Genomic DNA, 7,451 nt, shown 5'->3' on the forward strand with positions numbered 1-7,451 from the left:
ATCCATCTATGGCCTATCATCATCATAAAGAAGGAAAATAGATGTATATTTATAGACGGTGATACGTACTATCGCTTACCGGCGTCTTTTCGCTAACCACCCATCTGCGGAGCGGTATAGTTCTACAATATAAGCAATCAGTCCATGAAAACGCTTTATCAAAGTGCCTGCCAGCGTCATGTTCTTCTGTGTGTTAGTCTACGATACACGTTAACTAAAAGAGATGATCGGTAAAATATCGTCTACGGCCTTATTGATAACGAAATGTTACATTACAAAATTTGCATTTCGAACAAGCTTGACTTTGGTGAATCGTTTTTTCTGGAACAAATCCACACCACTATCATGATAAGAGCACCAGAGTTATCTTCTAAATATAAGTGGCCATTATCCAATTTTTTCACGCTGGAATTATATATTTAAACGATAATCAAGCTATAGAAGCTGCAGGCCATGCCATTGCCGATCATCACGCAGATTCGAAAGAATTCTGTATTTTCGCTAAATCAGATTTACCAAACAAGCAAAAAACTTATTTCAGATGATCTTTAAGTTTAAAAGCAAAAATTAACACCTGTGTTAGAAATGAGACTGTCTACTGATTTACCAAATGTTTCAATTTTTACGTTCAATGATCGTGCTGAGCGTTACTTCACATAACTGACTATTCTGGCAAACGAAATAGGTCTTCGCCTGGTTTCGAACCTAGACCGCTTCACCTGTTTGTAAATCTAATGGGAGGACTATACCATCACAGATAAATAACTTCTGTATTTACTCATTTCATGCAGCATGTGCCATTGGAGTAACTTATTGCAACGATCCTTGGTCCTTGCGACAGATTGATTTCATTTGTTGAAATACTTCCTTTTAAACTCGATTTTCTCAACACAATCTGTGTAAAGTATACGCTACTGCATTACATAAATGTATTTTTGACAAACGTCACAAACACGGAACATATATATATATATATATATATATATATATATATATATATATATAAACCTGTTTCAAAAGAGCTGATTTGTTTTTACATTATCTATAGAATGTGCGTCGACTTTCCAACCAGATCTAGTTCGGCTATAGGAGCTATACCTTTAAATCGAACCTGTAAGGATGACATGGGGCAATTAAATGGCAAGTATACAGTTGCTCTAAACGTGACTGCCGAGTAGAAAAGCGCAGCCGAAAGTTCGCTTTCTGACCCGATGTTGAGTTAGTATTATACAGCATTTACATTTTATTCGTCGTCTCAATATTTAAGCGGTTTGTTATGATCAAAACAGTAGATAATAAATACGGCCAACAACAACGTCTTTTTCAATTGATCGTTCGTAGTTCAATACGCCGATCGTTAGTCTAGCAACAACACTTATAAACAACTGTGGCGTACCTATCTTTGACAATCAGATTAGGTTTTTCTAAGACACAAGGTTCCGCCAATGCCAAGATTAATCATTTCAATAAAAATTATCGGCAAGACTTCTCTTTACCGAACCTATTCCACACGCAGCACATTTTTTTTTAGTGCTTATTCCCTAAAAGTTAAGAGCTGTTGAACACCTTTTCAGCCGGCTTCTATTGACGCTGTAGTGCAAGCAGTCCAAGTCTGCTCCATCAAATAGTTGATTGAATTCGTGTAACAGAAAGAGAGATGGCGGAGCAAGTATATCTGATGAAATTACACGGATAGTCCGCGTTGTCGTCCTTCTCGCCGTTGAACTTTCTGACTTATTTAAATGGAAACCGCCGCGCCCAGAAGCTACTTTTATGCGCAAGTTGTCACTTCGCCAGCTCAAGGGCAGGAAACGTGCCTGACGCGGCGTATCCGAATCCGTCGAAGAAAAGGGGATACAAGCTACCGATGGGCGGTCATATACCCTTCGAATGGTCCCTATAAATTGGCTCATGCAAATGTATAGTGATATGGTATGTAATTATATGAGAACAACGTTAATAATATGAATGAATCTGCAATGTATCAGCAAACTATCAGGTCACTGAAAATTACGATAACAATCTCGCAAAGTAAAAATTGTCTAAATTCACTGTTGCATTGGCAAGGCTAATAACTTCTCAGTTAAGGCATCGTGTATGGCCTGCGTGACAATTTCTATTCGACGATGAATTTGTATCACAATTGCGATAACAATAATAGTAATAACCCTATTACCGGTTGTCATGCGTTTCTCTGCATGGTTTTATCATGCGCTGTAAGATTTCGATCTAGGATAAATCTTATATTACCTTGTGAGAAAAATACGTCGTAAGTCTTACTGTTGGAGATCGCGCGGAGCAAAAAAAACATTTGATCGTCTCCTTTTGTTTGTCCATGTCTGGATTTTGTCAATGTAACAAGCCTGAACGATTTTCCGTCTGCTTGGAAGAAGTGAGCTAGCTAGATGCGGTAACGGTAAGGGATATTCGGCCACTTAGTTATGGCGCCAACAATGTAAACAAAACCGACTGATGACTAAATAAGACGGCTGATAACTGAATAGCAAACAAATGGTGACATCTGTTGAACTAGTTGTGCACAGCATGTCCAACTATCATCACGGGTTACTCGAAAATAACAAATTTTCCTCGCCTTTTGGACGGAAAAGAACCAAAAAGGAAGGATTACATGTTTACGCAGTGTAAACGCCTTGAAGAGATCGGACCGAATCCCGCTTCACTCATAGATGATCCGAATACCAGTAAAAGTTGCTCACCACCATACAATGCAATGGATTATACCTATTTCTAAATGGGTTTGAAATATTTTGAAGGTCCTCATGTGCTTCTTCAGTAACCAGCTAGCTTTATTCGAGGCTTTGATGCCATTGCAATACAGGAATTGGATTTTTATAAGAAACGCATTGCTGTTTTACTATTTGTTATTATTAATTAATAAATAATGTTCCATTATTTATTATTATCATCGAACTATGAATTTTGGGGGCCATATGTTAAGAACCACATCGATGCCACTTTTTCGAAATCCAGATTTACCGAACGAGTACGAATTCAATGTGATACATTTCTACGCTATCTATACATACACTGGTATCAATCGGAAGATTCGCAAAGTTGTCAGACCATATTATCATTAGTAAAGACCGCCAAAGCAGAAAAGATAGTAAATATCGAATTTTGTAAGTAATTTATATAAGTAATAATTTACCATGGCTGTCTCAGATTAACAATATTATACAAATGAATAATAAGAACATGTCATATAGTTTCTACAATGATTGGTGTTTAGTAGCTGATATTACTGCCTGTAATAACAGTAATATAAGAGGCACAAAGTATTCATAATATAGTTATTCATGTAAAAGTAGTAGGTTTTGAAGTGTAACTATTTTTCCTAATATTATTTAAAGCACATAATTACTCTATGTAATAACTGTATGTTGAATTGGTAAAAAAAAACAATTCAGACGCCGCGTATTTAAATGGTCACATAAAACAGATCACTTTCATAACATCGTAATTTTTTTTCTCTTTTTATATATAACGTAGTTACAAGGCAGAGTGAAGCCTGTATTTGTTGAAGCTGTATTTGTTTAGCATCCTCTAATTCGTTGACACGACGACGAACTCTACCAGGCGAGATAAATAATGTACGCCTGCATTAAGAAAAGAATGTATAGAATTCTATTTCTGTCACACACACACATACACACACACACACACACGTATGAAAGTTAACTTGAATATCCCTTCGTTTTTCTCTGACGCTACACTTGTAGCACGTTAAGATGACTACCATTTTGATACACGACTATTCTACGTGATTATCATACACATAGTGATGTCTAACAAAAACTATTCTTCCCTCGAGTTCGATTACCTACTGTGATCAATATGTTTTCTGTCAGTGATCGCTAAACAATCTGTATAGCGACTTTTAACTATTTAACTATTTAGAATACACGATAAAAACCAGTAATAGTTCTCTACTGTAATTTCATGATTGATTTTAATCTGCAATGTGTAAATTTCAGCTAACTGAAAGCCTATAAGATCGATTCTCTGTTTTTACAAATTTTTGTACGCTTAGAAATCTCGATAACGTTTCACTCGATCACCGTCGTATACTATGCAGTTAGTATTTATTTATTTAGACCAGCTTATTTTAAATGTAATTATTTAGAGTTTAACGTACAGTATTATTTATATATACTGCACGTGATACGCTTTATGCGGCAGGTTGCCGGCATGAAATGTAGCATAACACAGATCAAAATAAAGATAAATGAGAGGCTACATTTATCTCGCTGGCCGTAAATCGTGGACATAATAGTAAACATCTCCCCCACTTAATTAAGTGTGTCTCATCACAACCGTTTTAAAACTTTAATCGTAGGTTTTGGCTGGAAATGTATAGAGACATCACCTGATTCAGCTTGCGTTCGCTGACGTAGTCCAGATCTTTCAAACTGTTATTATAACGAGATTCGTTTATTAGCTTAATATTGTGTCATCATGATCTCTCGTATTTCGATAAATTCATAGATTAACGGTTACTATGGCAAGGCAAGAAGGAGGGCTGGTGCTACCGCTGGCACATTTTATCTACCACTTACCCTTGCCTCTAGCTCTCCTTGCCCAAGTGTAAGCACCGACTACGGTCGCCTCTTTATCTGTCTAACCGTTCATTATGGAAGCAAATGGCTTCGACGGCAGACAAGACTGCCTGTGTTGCACCAGCCTACTATGGCGTGCCGTAGCGCACCCAGAGCTAGCTAGGCAAGCCGGCCATAGTTATAGTTGCAATGGCAAGGGTTGGCTATTAATCCCAGCCCGTTGCGTTGCTTACTTGCTATCGTTATTACCCTAGTCATCCTTTCCCTATATAGGCTTTGCTGCTCATTCAGGCAGCGGATTACTGTAGGAAGGCGAGAGTTGGTGACAAATCAGCAACTCTTCGGTCTACTTGCAAGGCAGGCACATGTTTTTTTTCTAATAATTACGCGATCGCAGTACGCTGCTTGTTTGCACTAACGACATATGACTGTAAGGCTACAAGAGATGTGTAGAGACCCACGTATTCAGTAGTACGTAAAAACTGTCATCCTTGGAAGCTGCACTCGACAAGTTTTTTGTTATTAGTAATTCTAACGATGGTATTAATGATAGCATAAGCAGCAGCAGCAGCAGCAACAGCAGCAGCAGCAGCACAATATCATATAACACGAACTTTGAGGATACGAGGAACGAGGGGAGAATCCTGTTGAATGCTGAGAGCAGCTGTCGATATTTGCACACAATACGCGAACGGCAGTAACGACGATGATAGCAGTAAGAATGAACGTCGCCCTGAAGGGCTGCCGTTCATGGCAACGGCTTTTATTTAAAGGCTATAAGACACGTACATGCGATCTTCACAAGCAGTTAAGCGCTTCCATGAAATGCATCGACGAAGGTGAAAACGGATAGCGATCAAAGCTATGACTATTACAATGAACGGGCCGATTCGTATCGGTCATCAGTCGATTAACGCTGGCTAGAAATACAAGTGCTGAAGGCGAGATTTCGCCATTAGATGGGAAGGTAAGAGTCACTAGCGGTGTTAAAAAGAAATGTTGCTATCGAGAAGTTAGAAATCGAGTAGCGGCTACACAGTGAGCATTGCACTTTTTTTTTTACTCATATAAGAAATGAATAAACACTTACCAGGCATGACTGTATTGCCTGCGGTGCCTTGAATCAACCAAATACAACTCCAAGTATCTTAACACACTTACCATTTATGTGCAAACCTTTTTCGTTGGTGTTTGTCCTTTGATGCCTTCTTCGACCTTAGGTTAGGTTGAGCAACGGTGGCTTACTTCAAATTGTCTAAAACAGTTAAACGGGCTTCAGTCGAAGACAGCACTTCACAATACAATAGTAATAACAATTCGATATTCTGAATCAATTAAGCTTTTGTCTGTATGTCGTGCCGATTAGCTCAAAAGGGTCGCTTCTTTAAACTCCGCATGTAAACAGAGCGTGACTGAACCACGTTGCGGTACATGCTTAGAAATAATTTTTTTAATGCTAAAACGCACCAAAGCGATATTATAGCTACATCGGCTAGAGGCTCAACACACGGGAGAAAGAGTCCTGCTACAAGGTTACAGAATGACCAGATAATGACTGCGGAATATCTGAACCAAAATAACTGCAGAGCCGACGTAAAGTGTCGAAGTTATGAGTCGTAAAGTAAAGCAAGAAAATATACTGTTGTAACAGAGCAGTGGAAACACAGCAAAGAAATGAGTGATTCAAACGATGCAACATTGGCTCTGATGGAATAAGAAGGGAGCAAAACAAGACGGGGTGAGAGAGATCAACAACAACAATTTCTGAGGGGGAGTTTGATTAGTAGCCCAGCTGTGTTTTCGACTGTATTTTTTTACACAGCGCTTCTTCGATGCTCCTTCAGAAGATAAATGGCGCTTGCTATAGTCCTTGTTTAGTTTCTAATCTTCTCTTTCCTCTGCATCTTCCCTAGATCGGCAACAGCAGTAGTAGCTCAGCGCTGATCAACATATTGGTAAGTGTGCGGTTTCTCCAACGGTGTTGACGAGACTCGAGCCGGCAGCGACGTGACGCCAGGTGCCCCCACACGGATGAATGCTAAGACGGCATTAGATTATATCCTCTTGTCCGAAACGATGCCAAGCGGCAGTAGCAGGCGTAGAACTAGAAAAAATTGTTAGGTTATGGTTTCGTAGACCGCTTGCCGCGCCACCATCCAACAGTGATTATGCATGGTCGTTAGCTTTTGCCTGATTCTGCTGCTGCTGCTGCTGCTGTCGGCGATTATTCCAATGCTGTGATGGCTGCAGCACCGCTTCTGTTAAACGATGTTCCAACGGCCATCGCGTTGCAGTCAACGAGACGTTCTAATCCTGGGGGAAAAAAGGGTTTCGTGCGTGTATGTTTTGGGCGTTATGAAAACGTGCACTATACACAGTTGTGTCAACGACGGTGGTTCACTACAACTCTGCTTCAACGAGCTGGTCATTCCGACATTATTGTCCATCATTACGATAAGAGAAATAATCTCTGAAAGAACAAGTGATTCATGCCAATGGTTCGGCCACCGTTTGCAAAATCGGTCGGTCGGTCAAAAGACCGAAAGAGCAACCTCTAAACACCACCAACGGTAACAAAAGTCGCGCACAGCTAATAATGACGAAGCGGTAACTGCCGCTGAGCGGACGCGACTTACTCGTATGACCCTTTTAACCACTACCCAGTGATCATACGTATTAGGTTGTCGAAAAGGTATTGAGCGTCTCTCTGGCTAGATCATTTTAAAGTCACGTATCTCATGTAATACGAACCGCGTCGGGTCCACATTGAGTTGGTGTCATCTCAAAACTGGCATTTGCCAGTGGTGCAAGGGCCAATATTGTTGGAACGCCTTTACTCAGGCTTAAGATAGAGCGCCTTAAAGATGGGTGAAA

The 7,451-nt window shown here is 39.8% G+C and overlaps 1 long non-coding RNA gene across 1 annotated transcript; it reads right to left on the minus strand.

Moving 5' to 3' along the window:
* Positions 1 to 599: 599 nt before the first annotated feature.
* LOC111272933 (uncharacterized) lies at positions 600 to 7,213 on the minus strand. Its single transcript, XR_002687786.2, has 2 exons — positions 2,251 to 7,213; positions 600 to 1,897 (listed from the first exon to the last, which is right to left on the minus strand). It is a non-coding gene; the product is annotated as an uncharacterized LOC111272933 (long non-coding RNA).
* Between the last annotated feature and the right edge of the window lie 238 nt (positions 7,214 to 7,451).

Source organism: Varroa jacobsoni, unplaced genomic scaffold (genome assembly GCF_002532875.2).
Source record: "Varroa jacobsoni isolate VJ856 unplaced genomic scaffold, vjacob_1.0 contig03876, whole genome shotgun sequence".
Lineage (NCBI taxonomy): Eukaryota > Metazoa > Arthropoda > Arachnida > Mesostigmata > Varroidae > Varroa > Varroa jacobsoni.